Genomic DNA, 16,163 nt, shown 5'->3' with positions numbered 1-16,163 from the left:
AATACATTTGAATGTATTCCTCAGCCTACAATACATTTGAATCCCTCCCTGCTTCTCCAGGCCCTTCATCCTATCTTATTGAATTGAAACTCTCAAAACAATAATATTAAACTTAACAATATTTTCACAAGAACCTCTTGTAGTTTTCATTTTGTATGTAATGAGAACTGAGACATAGAGAGGTAAAGGTTGAGTCACCAACAAAGGCTACTCTTCGATACTGCGGGGAGAAGGAATTTATTTTTTGTGTTTTGTTTCTTGTTTCCCAGGGCATTGTAATAACTGCTAAAGTAGTCTTTTTCACTGGGAGTCTTGAGGCATCATGCAGTGTTAAGTATGTGATTAAGTATCAGGAGGAATGTTCCAGTCATTTGAATCTTTTTTTTTTTTTTTTTTTTTTGAGACAGTCTCACTCTGTTGCCCAGGCTAGAATGCCATGGAGTCAGCCTAACTCACAGCAACCTCAATCTCCTGGGCTCAAGCAATCCTTCTGCCTCAGCCTCCGGAGAAGCTGGGACTACAGGCATGAGCCACCATGCCCGCTAATTTTTTCTATATATTTTTTATATATTTCTATATATTTTTAATTGGCCAATTAATTGCTTTGTATTTTTTTAGTAGAGACGGGGTCTCACTCTTGCTCAGGCTGGTTTCAAACCCCTGATCTTGAGTGATCTGCCCACCTCGGCCTCCCAGAGTGCTAGGATTACAGGCGTGAGCCATCCCACCCGGCCTGTTGCAGTCATTTGTTACTAATAAAAAGTGCCAGTATTTCAAACTGACAATGGCTTATTTTCAGATTGAAGGTAATGCCTGTAAAGTTCTCCCTAGGTGAAGAGAGGGGGTGGAACTACAATTAATGAGGGAGATTTGTATACAACTGATAAGAGGGTTGTGGACAAAGGTTGATAAGTGCCACATACAACCACCTCAAATGCCTATCATTAACCTAGAGTTTTGAATTTCCACATTTAAACAAAGTCCAGAAATACTGTAATTCTCAAATTCCAGACCTTTAAAATCACTAGTTATGAAAAAAAGAGTATTTAAAATCTAAGTAGTACAACTAAAATTATCAAAGATATATGGTAGTTACCGCAGCTATAATTCATAGCTGAAAACTCACATGGGTAGAGAACTCAACCCTGAAATAATAAAAGGTTTTTTGTTTGTTTGCTTTTTGAGACAGAGTCACTCTGTTGCCCAGGCTAGAGTGCCGTGGCATCAGCCTAGCTCACAGCAACCTCAAACTCCTGGGCTCAAGCAATCCTTCTGCCTCAGCCTCCTGAGTAGCTGGGACTACAGACATGTGCCACCATGCCTGGCTAATTTTTTCTATATATATTTTTAGTTGGCCAATTAATTTCTTTCTATTTTTAGTAGAGATGCGGTCTGGCTCTTGCTCAGGCTGGTTTCGAACTCCTGACCTTTAGCGATCCTCCCGCCTTGGCCTCCTAGAGTTAGGATTACAGGCATGAGCCACCGCGCCTGGCCCTAAAGTTGTAAATTAATACCTGGGCTGCCCTTTCTGAGCAAAGATCTCAAGCTATATTTGTGAATGATAAAAAGGAATTATCAGTAAATTATACTAACAACTATCAAAAAGCTAAGTTACAGAAGTTAAGGAATTTCAAAAGAAAAGAAATTAAGATAAGGACTGGCACTGTGGTTCACGCCTGTAATCCTAGCACTCTGAGGCGGAGGTGGGTGGATTGCTCTAGGTCAGGAGTTCAAAACCAGCCTGAGCAAGAGCGAGACCCCGTCTCTACTAAAAATAGAAAGAAATTAATTGGCCAACTAATATATATAGAAAAAATTAGCCAGGCATGGTGGCACATGCCTGTAGTCCCAGCTACTCGGGAGGCTGAGGCAGAAGGATTGCTTGAGCCCAGGAGTTTGAGGTTGCTGTGAGCTAGGCTGACACCATGGCACTCACTCTAGCCTGCGCAACAAAGCAAGACTCTGTCTCAAAAAAAAAAGAAAGAAATTAATTGGCCAACTAATATATATAGAAAAAATTAACCAGGCATGGTGGCGCATGCCTGTAGTCCCAGCTATTCGGGAGGCTGAGGGAGTAGGATCGCTTGAGCCCAGGAGTTTGAGGTTGCTGTGAGCTAGGCTGACGCCACAGCACTCACTCTAGCCTGGGCAACAAAGTGAGACTCTGTCTCAAAAAAAAAAAAAAAAAAAAAGAAATTAAGATAAGCTCACATTATAGGTTTTTCTACTACTTGTAAAAGAAATAAAGAAGATATTAAAGCTGAACCACTCCTCTAATAATTTTAACCAAATAATCATTTTTTCATCATATTTTGATGAATTTCTATGAAATTATCTACTTCTATACAAGTATCATGAACAAATTATGTTGAATCAAAGGCTGGTTACTTGATAGATTTAGATACATGAAAGTAAAATGTTCTAATTGTGAATACTTTCTTAGTAATGTGCTTCAAAACAAATGTATTGAAAGGTTTTAGAGAAGAGAAAAATGTTAGAGAATAATGAATGAGTTACTTTTAAATTTTAAAAATAAACAGTATTTGCTTGAACATTTTTATCAAACAAAAATCAATTTTTTTCTAGAAGAAAACTTAAAAAATATGAAATGGTAATGATTTAATTAGTTGTAGAAGAAAAATGTTTAATTCCTTTCCTTTTATCATGTTCTGATCAAAGAAGATTTCACCAAAACCTATTTTTATCGGTTTTTCACTCAAATTCTAGGAGGTCCATTTTGTTTTGGACAACCTCTGAGTCCTAATTCTTCCCTCATTCTCCCTGGGAGTTATGCTACAACGAAATTCTATATAGAAAGATTGCCGAACTCTATTTTTTCCTGGGTTATCAATCAGGATGTTTTCAACGGCAAGTAACATATAACATCAAGTCAAATAAACTTGAGCAATAAGGAAATTTATTATTTTATAACAACAACAAAAAAAAATCAAAAAATGAGGCATCTCTGGGCATATACAATCAGTGGCTGAATGGTTTCATCAAAAATCCAGATTCTGGCCGGGCGTGGTGGCTCACGCCTGTAATCCTAGCACTTTGGGAGGCCAAGGCGGGCGGATTGCTCAAGGTCAGGAGTTCGAAACCAGCCTGAGCGAGACCCCGTCTCTACCAAAAATAGAAATAAATTAATTGACCAACTAAAAATATATATACAAAAAATTAGCCGGGCATGGTGGCGCATGCCTGTAGTTCCAGCTACTCGGGAGGCTGAGGCAGTAGGATCGCTGAGCCCCGGAGATTGAGGTTGCTGTGAGCTAGGCTGACGCCACGGCACTCACTCTAGCCTGGGCAACAAAGTGAGACTCTGTCTCAAAAAAAAAAATAAAATAAAATAAAAATAAAAAAAAAATAAAAATCCAGATTCCTTCCAACTCTCTACTCTGCCCCTTCAGTGACAACCTCATTCTAAGGCCGGTTCTCCTCATGGTTCAAGATGACTTCTGTAGTTCCAGGTTTTACATCTTGACATAACAATTTCCATAAGCAGAAAAACAACCTGCTCAGAAGCCACCCCTCCCTCCCATATGCCTCTCATACCTCATGGACTAGAACTGGGTCATGGCCACTTTGTTAATATGATATTTGTTATTTCTTCTTTTGTGAATTACCTATTTCTGTTCTCAGCCCGTATTTTTTACTATGGCTTTGTGAAAGCTCTTTATATATTAAGGATAAAAGCCTTTTTGTTAGGTATGATGAAGACACACACACATATATATATATATATATATATATATATATATTTTTTTTTTAGACAGAGTCTCGCTTTGTTGCCCAGGCTAGAGTGAGTGCCGTGGCGTCAGCCTAGCTCACAGCAACCTCAAACTCCTGGGCTCAAGCAATCCTTCTGCCTCAGCCTCCTGAGTAGCTGGGACTACAGGCATGTGCCACGATGCCTGGCTAATTTTTTTTTATATATATATTTTTAGTTGGTCAATTCGTTTCTTTCTATTTTTTTAGTAGAGACAGGGTCTCACTCGGGCTGACTTCGAACTCCTGACCTTGAGCGATCCACCCGCCTCAGCCTCCCAGAGTGCTAGGATTACAGGCGTGAGCCACCGCGCCCGCCCAAGACATATTTTTAAATTAATTTTGCTTTTTAATTTTAGATTATAATGTTTTTGACATGCATAAGGTTTTAAATTTAATGCAGTTAGATGCATCAATCTTCTCTTTTAGGATTCTTATTTTAGTGATAATGCCAAGAAAGACCTTGCCTATCCCCAGATTACGTAAATACCCACTAATTTTTTTTCTAGTAAGTTTGTGAATTGAAAGTTACTGACTTCAGGTAATTGACCAAATCAGGTGACCAAATAAATTTCTCAACCATATTACTCCTTCATCTTCCCCCATAACTTGGGCATTAAAAAAAAATGAAAGTATGGGCACAGTGGCTCACGCCTGTAATCCTAGTATTGTGGGAGGCTGAGGCAGGAAAATCCTTGAGGTCAGGAGTTGAAGACCAGCCTGTGTGAGAGTGAGAGCCCATGTCTACAAAGAAAAATTAGCCATGTGTGGTGGCCTGTGCTTGTAGTCCCAGCTATTCTAGACACAGAGAGGCAGGAGGATCTCTTGAGCCCCGGAGTTTGAGGTTGCAGTGAGCTATGATCATGCCACTGTACTGTAGCCCAGGCAACAGAGTGAGACTCTGTCTCAAAAATAAATAAATAAAAGCAAACCACACTTTATTTAAGTAAATCAATAAGCAAGGAAGTGCCATAGGCACCATATCTAGAAGGTCAAAAAAGGTAAAAGTCATGTCTCAGCAGAATGAGGGTGGAGAAGCTAATGTTCCAGAAATTTAAATTATTTCTTAGAGAAATAACTCCCACTTCCCTGGGATTCAGACCTGGGAATCAGCACAAATGGTGAACCAGCTTATCTTGATTGTGATGCCTGGAGACTAAGAGAAGTGACATCTCTACAGAAACCAGATCCACATGCGGATTTATTGATTAATGTCAGTACCTCTACTTCTATTAGGAACAATTCTATTTGGAAGCCAAAGATTTATTGAACTGAAGTCTAACACACTATATTTTGCCTATTTTTTTTTTTTTTTTTTTGAGACAGAGTCTCACTTTGTTGCCCAGGCTAGAGTGAGTGCCGTGGCGTCAGCCTTGCTCACAGCAACCTCAAACTCCTGGGCTCAAGCAATCCTCCTGCCTCAGCCTCCCAAGTAGCTGGGACTACAGGCATGCACCACCATGCCCGGCTAATTTTTTTCTATATATATTAGTTGGTCAATTAATTTCTTTCTATTTATAGTAGAGATGGGGGGTCTCGCTCTCACTCAGGCTGATTTCGAACTCCTGACCTGGAGCAATCCGCCCGCCTTGGCCTCCCACAGTGCTAGGATTACAGTCGTCAGCCACAGAGCCCGGCCTCTTTTGCCTATTTTTAACATAAGTTCCTAAAAGGAGAGACATAGAGGACAGCTTAATTTTGTTTCATGCCTAGAACAATAGCCAAATTCTATTAAATTATTTCTAAATTACATTTCAATATTACTGATTTTATGACCTCATTCCTCCATCACAGAGCTGCAATGGAGGCACAAGATGTAAAATCTGGAGAAAATATGGGAAAGAAAGTGCCTAAAACATGACACTTAGAAGTGGTCCATCATTCAAGATTCCCCAGTCCCTTCAACCCCAGATGGGACATGCTTCAGTGAAAGAAAGACCCAGCTCTATTTAGATATATTTTCTCTCATCTTTTATCATATTCCATTATTTCACTTTAGAATCCTGGCCCTACAGAAAAAGCAACAAGAAGAGTGAAAATCTTTAGAAAAATTATTTGAAATAAAATATCTGCTGTAATGATTTTATTTGCATTCTAAGTACAGTGACACAGAAGAATTTTACCTTCAGAAGAATTCTACCAGAGATAATTCTAATTTTTTAAGTCAGAAAAACACCTCAAACATTCATTTCCCAAATTTCCATTTTTAGTCAAATTTTCAGGAATGTACCTATTGTGCAACATAAGATTTAGCTGCATTTTTTTAAATCACAGAAGAAGAGGATTTTTAAAATTTTACAAAATTGGCCAGGCACAGTGGCTCACGCCTGTAATCCTAGCACTCTGGGAGGGCAAGGTGGGAGAATCGCTTGAGGTCAGGAGTTTGAAACCAGCCTGAGCAAGAGCGAGACCCGGTCTACTAAATTATAGAAAAATTAGCCAGGTGTGGTAGTGCAGTCCACTGTGTAGTCCCAGCTAATCAGGAGGCTGAGGTAGGAGGATTGCTTGAGCCCACGAGGTTGCTGTTAGCTAGGCTGACGCCACAGCACTTGATAGGGCAACAGAGTGAGACTGTCTCAAAAAAATTTTTTACAAAATTAATAGAATCTATGCAGCAAGTAACCCATCATTTCTCTTTAAGAGTTTCTACCTTCAGAAGAAAAAAATACACTTCCCCCAAATAAGGCATTCTACTACTTCTCTAGAGTTGTCCCCTCCCTTTTCCTTCTGTGGGTGTTTGTGTATGTGTGTGTATGTGTGTGTGTGTGTGTGTGTGTGTGTGTGAGAGAGAGAGAGAGAGAGAGAGAGAGAGAGAAGCCTTTTCATTTCCACCTTTTCCTATATTTTGGAATCTGGAATATTTTTTAAAGTCTTTGTCTGTAAACAATTTAATAACTCAAGACGTGTCTAGAAAAAGCCACTAATCCAAAAAAAATTTAGCGACTTCAAATCATTTTTGGATACACCCTCTACTCACAGTGCACTATCATCAATATTATATATTTTCATCTTCTGAAGAGTAAATTCAGGAGTTGAAAGATCTCTTGTCTTCTCTTTATCATACCACACTAACTTTTAGAACTAGGTTCTTTTATTATTTTGATCAACTAACAAATCATTAACCCTAACATTGACAGTTATGTTCACTATGCTGAAAAATACAGCTTTTATAATTTTTCGATACCAGATAACTTCTCCTGGATGAAAGTTCAATTTTTAATTGAATTGACCACTCTTCTGTGCAACACTAAATGAGACATTGCTGTTTTCAAAAGACAAAATTCTGTAGGACTGTTAATAGATTTCTGTAAATGTGCTGTCTAAAGCATGCGTTATAAAGTACTCTGCCAGATATTAATTTATGTGTTTTTAAGAGAAAGATTAGAAATAAATTGAAAATTGTCCCATTCACCCATATACGCCACTGAAAGTAGATAGTGGTTGTCAGGTGCTGGAAGTGAAAGAAATAGGGAGTGAGTGCTGATGGGCACATGGTTTCTTTTAGGATGATGAAAATGTTCTGGAATGAGAAAGTGGTGATGGTTGCATAACTTTGTGAAGATATTGAAAAACACTGAATTGTACACATTAGCTTTTTTTTTTTTTTTTGAGATAGAGTTTCACTCTGTTGCCCAGGCTGGCGTGTAGTGGCATCATCACAACTCACTGTAGACTCAAACTCCTGGATTCAACTGACCCTCTTACTTCACCCTCTCAACTAGGTGGGCCTACAGGAACACACCACACACCCAGCTATTTTTCTATTTTTTTGTAGAGAAGTCTCGTGGTGCTCAGGCTGGTCTGGAACTCAACTTGAATTCCTGGTGTCAAGTGATCTTTCCACTTCAGCCTCCCAAAATGGTAGGATTATAGGCATGAGCCTCCGCACCCAGTCTGAATTGTACACTTTAAAAGGGTAACCTTTATGGTATGTAAATTGAATCTCACTTTAAAGAAAAAAGAATATCGGCCGGGCGCGGTGGCTCACGCCTGTAATCCTAGCACTCTGGGAGGCTGAGGCAGGCGGATTGCTCGAGGTCAGGAGTTTGAAACCAGCCTCAGCAAGAGCGAGACCCCATCTCTACTATAAATAGAAACAAATTAATTGGCCAACTAATATATATAGAAAAAATTAGCCGGGCATGGTGGCACATGCCTGTAGTCCCAGCTACTCGGGAGGCTGAGGCAGAAGCATTGCTTGAGCCCAGGAGTTTGAGGTTGCTGTGAGCTAGGCTGATGCCATGGCACTCACTCTAGCCTGGGCAACAAAGCAGGACTCTGTCTCAAAAAAAAAAAAAAAAAAAAGAATAAAGTCACTTTAGGAATTTCTTTCTTTTTTTTTTTTTTTTTTGAGACAGAGTCTCACTTTGTTGTCCAGGCTAGAGTGAGTGCCGTGGCGTCAGCCTAGCTCACAGCAACCTCAAACTCCTGGGCTCAAGCGATCCTTCTGCCTCAGCCTCCCAAGTAGCTGGGACTACAGGCATGCGCCACCATGCCCGGCTAATTTTTTATATATATATCAGTTTGCCAATTAATTTCTTTCTATTTATAGTAGAGACGGGGTCTCGCTCTTGCTCAGGCTGGTTTTGAACTCCTGACCTTGAGCAATCCGCCCGCCTCGGCCTCCCAAGAGCTAGGATTACAGGCGTGAGCCACAGCGCCCGGCCAGGAATTTCTTTCTTAAGGACTTATACCTAGAGTTTTATTATTATCGTTATTTTTATTTTTTTTCAGATAGGATCTCACTCTGTCACCCAGGCTCGGGTGCGGTGGCATGATCTTAGCTCACTGCAACCTTGAACTCCTGGGCTCAAGTGATCCTCCTGTCTCAGCTGCCAGAGTAGCTGGGACTATAGACATTTGCCACCATGGCTGGCTAATATTTTTCTTTTTAAGATATGGGATCTCAGCTATGTTGCCTAGGCTAGTCTTGAACTCCTGGCCTCAAGTATCCTTCCCCTTCAGCCTTCTGAGTTGTTGGGATTACAGGTGTGAGCCACCACTCTGGTTTACCTAGAGTTTTTAAGAAAGATATTCCAAAACATCATTGTATTCTTTTTTTTTTTTTTCTTTTCTTTTTTTTTTTTTTTTCCTGGGAAAGATGCTGAGTAAATCATTGTATTCTTTTCTGAAAAAGATATCTTCATGTTTGTATAAAGGAGAATGAACGATGTACACAAAACCATGTCTCGTTTGGAAAACCTGATGCCTCACCTTACTGCTTTAATCTTTCTAGAAGCAGTTTGCCCCTTTGTGCTTTGTTTAAGATCTAAGATTACCAGGAGCAAAAACCAATTTCCAGCAAAGACTAATGTTGTTAAGCTCCCGGGAGGCTGTAAAGTGGCCTCAACCTCTGGCATAGGAGTCCCAGTAAAGGAAACATTCAGGGATGAGGGAACCCTTCAGCAAGGAGCCCCACGGAGGCCCAGCCATAGGCCCCGGGCACCCCTTGCTATTTGTCTCTCCAGCACTGGTGTTCAGCCTTGGGTAGGCCTAACAGTGTCCAGACACATGAAGGTCTCTAATTTAGGAGTGCACTTGAAACACTGTTTGAACAATGCATTCACTAGGGTATAAAATGGTCGACCCAGGAAACCGTTTGATCTGTGGTGCTACACTTTCTCTCTCATTATGGTAAAAAGAATCTATGTCTAGTCTGTTCCAGAAGAGACAGCTGTGGAGATTTTGGTATGTGTAGGTAGTTCTCTGTTCCTGCTACCTGAACTTCCTTCCTTTCTCATCTTTGACTCTCCCAATCCTATCCACCATTTGAGGTCTGGCATAGGGGATGCCTCCACCATCACCCCTTCTTTACCTGAAATGGGTAAGAAACGAAATGGGCTCTGGAGACAGTTTCCTGTGTTCAAATCCTGGCCCTGCAACTTGTAACTGTAGGCAGCCATGTTGTCTCTCTGAGCCTGTTTCCTCATATGTGGCATGGCAATAATAAAAAGGCTCTGGAGTCAAACTGCCTGTGTTTAAATCTCAGACTTGACATCGAATTACTATGGAAACTTGAACAGTTTTTATGCTTTTTTGTTGTTTGGTTTTCCTCTTATTTAAAATGGAGACAATAGCATATATAATACCTCAAATGGTTTGGGGAAGTTCAAAATAACTAATCCATAAGCAGGCATACCTTGGAGATATTTTGAGTCAGGTTCAGGACCATTGCAATAAAGCAAATATTGCAATAAAGTGAGTCATACAAATTTTTGGTTTCCTACTGCATATAAAAGTTATGTTTACACAATACTATAATCTATTAAGTGTACAATAGCATTATGTCTAAAACCACAATATACATACCTTAATTTTAAAATACTTTATTGTTAAAAAATGCTAATAATGGCCAGGCGCCGTGGCTCACGCCTGTAATCCTAGCACTCTGGGAGGCCAACGTGGGAGGATTGCTTGAGCTCAGGAGCTTAAGACCAGTCTTAGCAAGAGTGAGACGCTATCTCTACTATAAATAGAAAGAAATTAGCCAAACAACTAAAAATAGAAAAAAATAGCTGGGCATGGTGGCACATGCCTGTAGTCCCAGCTACTCGGGAGGCTGAGGCAGAAGGATTGCTTGAGCCCAGGAGTTTGAGGTTGCCGTGAGCTAGGCTGACGACATGGCACTCTAGCCGGGCAACAGAGTGAGACTCTGTATCAAAAAAAAGAAAAAGAAAAAGAATTTTAGCAGAGGCTGAGCCAGGAGTATTGCTTGAGCCTGGGAGTTCAAGGCTGCAGTGAGTTATGACCTGACTCCTCAAGACTGTCAAAGTTCAGAAGGTTGGAGCAGATTTAAAAAAGGGTGGGGAAGGACCTTGTCAAAGTCATGAAAAAAAGGAAAGTCTAAGACTTTGCCCCAGACCAGAAGAGACTGAGGAGACAATCAAATACAACGTGGTACCTTGGATTAGATCCTGGAACAGAAAAAGGACATTAATAGAAAAACTGGTAAAATCCGAATAAAGTCTGGAGTGTAATTAATAACAACGTACCAATGTTGGACTCTTACTTTTGGCAAATGTACCACAGTAATGTAAGATGACAATAGGGGAAACTGTGAGGAGTATGTGGAAACTCTCCATATTATCTGTAACCTCTTTGTAAACCTAAAATTACTCCAAAATAAAAGTGTATTTAAAAAAACAACAACACTATTCTGAGGAGGGATTCAGGCATCCACAGCACACAATGATTCAGAAGCTTGCCTTAGACCCACGGATGCTGTCGAGCAAGGGTAGAGAATGCACCAGGATCAAGTGGACAGCTCTGTGGGCCAAAGCATGGCAGCAGAGAAACCACTTCTGCCCACTTGTGGTCATGTGGCCTGTCCTGACGCAGGGGGTCTGGGAAATGTGACCCCCTGGGCTGGGCAGCAACAGTTGTGCACTACGGAAGGGGCACATGACTCAGCCAGTCTGCCGCATGAGTTCAAGAGTGGAGTCACATAGATCATGTCTATCAGTCAGGGTTCCAGTAGGAAACAGATGGTACTCAAATTAAGGTAACTCAAGGAGGCTCATTTACAAAGGAAAAAAGTTCTAATTAAAAGTGGAAATAATGCAGGAACCCAGGGCTAGCAGAAACCCCAAAGGACTTAAATTTCCTTGAAGGCAGGCGTAAGTCCACCTTAGCAATAGTATAGGAAGGAGTCCCTAACAGGCCCTCAACAAATAGTTTTAATTGAATTGCAATAAAACAGATTTAAAAAGCTGGGGAATATAAATCAAGGCTAGCTTGAGAAGGAAAGTTAAAGAATGACTTCTTCAAGTGCGAAGACTTGAGTCAGCCAAACAGCATTTGAGTCCTGGCTTTGCCACTTATTAGGGAAACAGGACTTGTTTTTGTAAATATTAAAACAATGAATTTAAACACTTTCCTAAATTTCATTCCCATCTCTGGGCTGAGAGCCTAACTGCCCTACAACAAACGAGAGCAGTCACTTGCCATTTTTTTGCAGGACATTTGGCTGGTAGGCTAGTCAGAACATTGAGTTCCCAACAATGTAAACAAGATATTCCTGCCTGCCCCCAAGACCTTGCCAAGAGGCCAGAGTGAAGGAGACAGCATTGCCATCTCCTTTCAGCTCCGAGGGGACAGACATGAGGGTCTTGATTTTCTTTCCTTTTTTTTTTTTTTTTTTTTTAAGACAGGGTTGCACTCCATCATCCTGGCTAGAGTGCAGGAGCATCATCATAGCTCACAGCAACCTCAAACTCCTGGGCTCAAGTGATCTGCCTCAGCTTCCCAAGTAGCTGGAACTACAAGTGTGCACCACCACACCCAGCTAATCTTTCTATTTTTATAGAGATAGAGTCTCGCTTTTGCTCAGGCTGGTCTCCAACTCCTGACCTCAAGCAGTCCTCCTGCCTTGGCCTCAAAGTGCTAGGATTAAGGACCTGAGCCACTGCACTGGGCTTGATGTCTTTCCTCTCTTCAGACTTCAGATCTGGAGGGAATGTGGACATCAAACACTTTGAGGGAAGTGCTGATCGTAGGGAGAGGTTCTGCCCTGTTTCCCATTTTAGGACTCTGAGATGACTTGTCCAGAGCTTCCCCCTTGCTAATTTGGTAGTTCAGCCCAGTCAGACAGAGATTTTGAGGTTTAGCTTCCCTGGGGTATGACTGAGGCCCAGAAGTTTCTCCAACCCTCAGCCCTTCCTCAAAGTCAGAAGATAGCTGAGTTGGGTGCCAGAAGGTCCTCGACATGTAATGCTCCTAGTATTGTCAGTATTAGTATTTCAGTTATGTAGAGACCTTCTGAGGACTCAGACAAAACTTTGAAAAGGCCTACAACTACCTCCATGCCCCTCTTCCAGTCTCCTCCGCTCCCTGCCTTCGCAAAACTCCCGCCCTCACGCCATCTGGGATGATTTCAGTCTGGGGCTTGTCAGAAGCCGAGATTGGGGCCAAAGGACCACTTGACGTTTCTTTCTGCTGTATGATTCAGAAAAATGTATTGAATTATTTACTCCTTTATATTTTACAACCACACTTTTCAGTCACTTCTCTGACCTTGCTATTAACACAATTTCCTTTGCCTTGCAGTTTCTAAAAAGGAAAGTGAGATAGAACATGTGTATCCACATTTTAAAAGCATATTGGCAGCTTACACTGAATTCCAAATTATTAAAAATATTTCTTTACCCCTCTTGCATTTAACTGAACAGGGATCTTGTATAAACTTAGTATGGGAGGGTTTCAGAAATTCCAGTGAAAACCACCACCACCTGCCACAGAACTCACTGAAAGGCTGCAGTGATTATAAAGGCCCAGGGTGGGGCAGGAGTGTGGTGTCCTTGAGGAGTTGAAAGATGGTCAGTCTGGCTGGTGGGACCCATGTTTTGGAAGCCACCATGAAGGATTGTGCAAAAGACTGGCCCGAAGTTCCCAACTCTCTTTTTCTTTTTTCCTGGCCACACAGAGAGACTATATTCCCCAGCACCTACACAGTGGCTCTGTGACTAAATTCAATGGAATATGACCGAAAATGATGTGCACACATCTGCCCCTGAGAAACCTTTTCTGTGATTGCATTAGTTTCCTATTGCTTCTGTAACAAATTATCACAATCTTATTTAAAACAACCCAAATTTATTCTGCTTCTGGAGCCAGAAGTCTGAAATCTGGTTTCACAGGGCTAAAGTCAGGGCGTTGGCAGGGGCTGGTTCCTTCTGGAGGCTCCAGTGGAGAATCCTTGCCCCTTCGGCCACCTGCATTCCTCAGCTCATGACCCCTTCCTTGACTCACTCCAAGGTCTTCAACCCTTCACATCCCCTACTTTTCCCCCTTTGACCTTCTTGCCTCCCTCTTATAAGGACCCTAGTGATCATATTCAGAGCCCTCCCCCTAGATAATCTGGGATAATCTCATCCCCAAAACCTTGATTTGATCACATCTACAAAGTCCCTTTTGCAACATAAGATAACATTCCCAGATTCTGAAGATTAGGATGTGGACATCTTTGAAGGCTGTGATTCAGCCTACTGCAGTATCCTACACACTCTGTCTCTCCCTATTTGCCAGCTGAATGCAGAGAATGATGAAGCCAAAAGAGATGGGACAGCCGCCCTGTAGAAGGAGCCTGGGATGCTGAATGACCAGGCAGAGCAGAGCTCCCTTACTGACCACACTGGACTGCAAAATGACAGCACAGTAAGTAAGTAAGCCACTGTGGGAGGGTAGAATTATTGGCCTCAATTCTTCAACCCTCTCTGCATCCACACTCTTGCTATGGCCTCACTTTGGGCAGAATGTACTTTCTGGCCCCTTGACTTTAGACTTGATCAGGTGACTTGCTTTGGCCAATAGTACATGAGTGGAAGTGACAGTGTGCCTGGGCTTTAAGACATTGCTTGTGCTTCTGCTTCATTCATTTATTCTGCCATCACCACAAGCCTAGTCTCTATCAGCCAATCCCCCAGCTGACCCACAAATCTGTGCTTCATAAGGAATGATTGTTGTTTTAAGCCAATACATTTTTAGGGTGATTTGCCAGATAACAATGATTGACTTAATGCAAACATTGAGGTTTTAATTTGTCTATTATAGCAGCTGGACTAGAACAGGGGCTGTGAGAATGAGTGAGCTGGAAGAATCAAATACTGTGGCCAGAGAGTGGGAGCTGGAATCTATTATTCCAGTGGAATAGCAGTTCCCAGTGATGGCAAGATCCAGGGTGTGTCCATGGAAGGGAGTGGCTAAAATTAGTGGAGGCAAAGGTCACTGGAGATGAGCAGGTCAAAGATAACGACAGAACTTGAGGTGGAATAGAAGACTTGTTACTAGCCAAATGCCTGAGCTACCACTGAATGAGCTGGACTGGTTTTGAGATTGGAAAGCTAAATATCAGGTAACTTTGGAAAGAATTAGAATTGCTAGAATGACCCTGTGAATAATGACTGGGAGTGGGAGTTTGCTCCCTAATTCCTGTTGTATGAAAAGGGTAAGGTAGGAATTGGGAGGTGAGATCTTTACTTCAAAAGATGAGCTGTACTTGATCTCCATTGTCTAATGTAGTCCTCCAGTACAGCAGAAAAGCAGCGGGGCTGGGAAGCTTTCATTAAACCACAGATATGAGATTATATTGGAGCTTCTGCTGAGTGGACCAAAGAACTGTGGCACTGGCCGGGCACTTCAACAAGGCCAGAATTAAATGCAAATGCAAAAGTATCTTCCGCTAGCACATTTAATGGATAATTGTTTTTGTTTCACTTGCTCATTATTTCATTGTCTCATAAATTGCACAGGGACAAGAAATAGCATGAGCATATTCTGCATATCCTTTGTAGGAATTAAGTTTGCTGGTAAGAATACAATCCTGGGATAAATGGGCCTGATGTTTGAGTGCTCCTAACAAAGGGTCTGGAAGTGCTCATAAACTCACTTATTTCTGAAGCTCTAAAGGCATCCCGAGGACATGAAGTTCATTTTCCAAAAAAGTTGTTCAAAGCTGCCCTCTGAAACAGACTACAGTTTTCTGTGCTCATTACAGATGCGGTTGCAGTGGCGCCTTCCTAACGGTTAATATAGCAGAATAATGGTCCCCCAGAAATCTGTGTCTTAATCCCTGGAACCTGTAAATGTGTTACCTTACACGGCAAAGGGGAATTAAACTTGCAGATGGAAGTAAATTTGCTAGTCAGCTGACTTTGAGATAATTACTCTGGATAATACATGGAAGCCCAATGTAACCACAAGGGTCCTTATAAGTGGAAGAAGGAGGCAGAAGAGACCAGAGAGATGGCAGCGTGAGAAAGACTTGGCTCAACATTGCTGGCTTTGAAGACAGAAGAAGTGGGCCATGAGCCAGGGCATGTGGCTAGCCTTTAGAAGCTGGAAAAGCCAAGGAAACAGATTCTCCCTTAGAGCCTCCGGAAGGAATGCAGCCCTGTCAACACCTTGATTTTAGTCCCTTGATTTTAGACTTGTGACCTTCAAAACTGAAAGATAATAAATCTGTGTTGTTTTAAGGCACCAAGTTTACGGTAATTTGGTACAGCAGCGATAAACTAATATACATGGCATTCTCAACTCTGCGAGCTATCCCAGGATCCTTCCAACAGATCCTCCTTTTTACTTAAATTGGGTTTTAGTCTTCTGTGACTCAATTTGCAAATATCCCTCATTATAAAACAGTGCTCCTCGCTAGGGACAGAAAACAGATTTTCAGAAATAAAATACATATATGAAACCCTGAAGATGTCATGACAAGATTTCTCCTGTATGATGATTGTACAGGAAAAATAAAAGGGATTTGAAGACGTATAACAAATTAGCATTTGACAGATAAGATTACTTTACTGAATTAAAATGTAGATTAAGGAGCCCCGTGTTCTAATTTCCCTCTGATTTTGAAGATCAATGCAGATTAAAAAATAATAAAAATAATTTTCCTC

The 16,163-nt window shown here is 41.4% G+C and overlaps 1 protein-coding gene across 2 annotated transcripts in view; it reads right to left on the bottom strand.

The window, feature by feature from the left end:
• SNX6 (sorting nexin 6) overlaps positions 1-16,163 on the bottom strand; it is a 334,434-nt gene that overhangs the window by 73,774 nt on the left and 244,497 nt on the right. The window lies entirely within an intron of this gene.

The sequence above is a fragment of the Microcebus murinus genome, chromosome 6, assembly GCF_040939455.1.
Source record: "Microcebus murinus isolate Inina chromosome 6, M.murinus_Inina_mat1.0, whole genome shotgun sequence".
Classification (NCBI taxonomy): domain Eukaryota; kingdom Metazoa; phylum Chordata; class Mammalia; order Primates; family Cheirogaleidae; genus Microcebus; species Microcebus murinus.
The sequence above is the reverse complement of the archived record's forward strand: the minus strand, read 5'-3'. Positions and strand labels throughout refer to the sequence as shown.